General features: G+C 38.6%; 1 pseudogene; it reads left to right on the top strand.

The window, feature by feature from the left end:
- The first annotated feature begins 219 nt into the window (after window positions 1-219).
- Window positions 220-337, top strand: LOC134930687 (5S ribosomal RNA; annotated as a pseudogene).
- Window positions 338-836: the final 499 nt, after the last annotated feature.

Raw genomic sequence — 836 nt, 5'->3', positions numbered from 1 at the left:
TAAATACGTGACTTAACTCATACTAACTGCCCTGATATATCATATATGGGCTAGGATACCCACTACATCTGAGACATAAATACCACACACCTCATCAATACGTGACCTATGATTCAAACAAATTGCCCTGATATAGCTACAATATCAATAAGATGATGGTCACTTTTTAATTGTGAAACACAACAATTAAACATTTGTTTTATAAATTATTCACTCAGTCCCTACAATCATACCCTACTCTATAAGCCCAATCTCGTCCGATCTTGGAAGCAAAAGAGTAGTGGGCCTGGTCAGTACTCGGTGGGTGACCACCTGGGAATACCAGGTATTGTAGGGCGAGTTTCTGAACAGGTCACGCATTATACAGGGGGGCCATTGCGCATACGGACCCTAGGCATATTCCTGCATAGTCAAGTCAGGTAATACTACATCAATTATTTATTATATTTTCACATATAATCACAATTTTTCTTTTAAAATATATAAGTGTTATGTAACACAAATTTTAAGGCACATCTAATAAAAATAATTAATTTTTAAGACAATCATACATTGCTAATTAATTTACCACTTCAGATGAGAGTGCTAGGGTTGTATTTTCTTCTTTTTGGTACATTTTTTTTTTTTTTTAGTGTGAGTAATACACAGTGCACAGGACTAACAACACCAGATCCTGCTCAAAATAGTCACAGGAAGGTGCCAATAGCCATATACCTGCCCAGGGTGGGTACCCACATTTGCAGCCACTTACCTGCAGGACAGGGAGTACATACTGCTGGATGTGCAGACTACAGGATGGGTAATGTGGCCAGGGAGAGAGAGGGGACAGGATTACA

Source organism: Pseudophryne corroboree, chromosome 5, assembly GCF_028390025.1.
Source record: "Pseudophryne corroboree isolate aPseCor3 chromosome 5, aPseCor3.hap2, whole genome shotgun sequence".
In the NCBI taxonomy this organism is placed as follows: domain Eukaryota; kingdom Metazoa; phylum Chordata; class Amphibia; order Anura; family Myobatrachidae; genus Pseudophryne; species Pseudophryne corroboree.
Note: the sequence above shows the minus strand (reverse complement) of the source record. Positions and strands in the feature narration are given on the sequence as shown.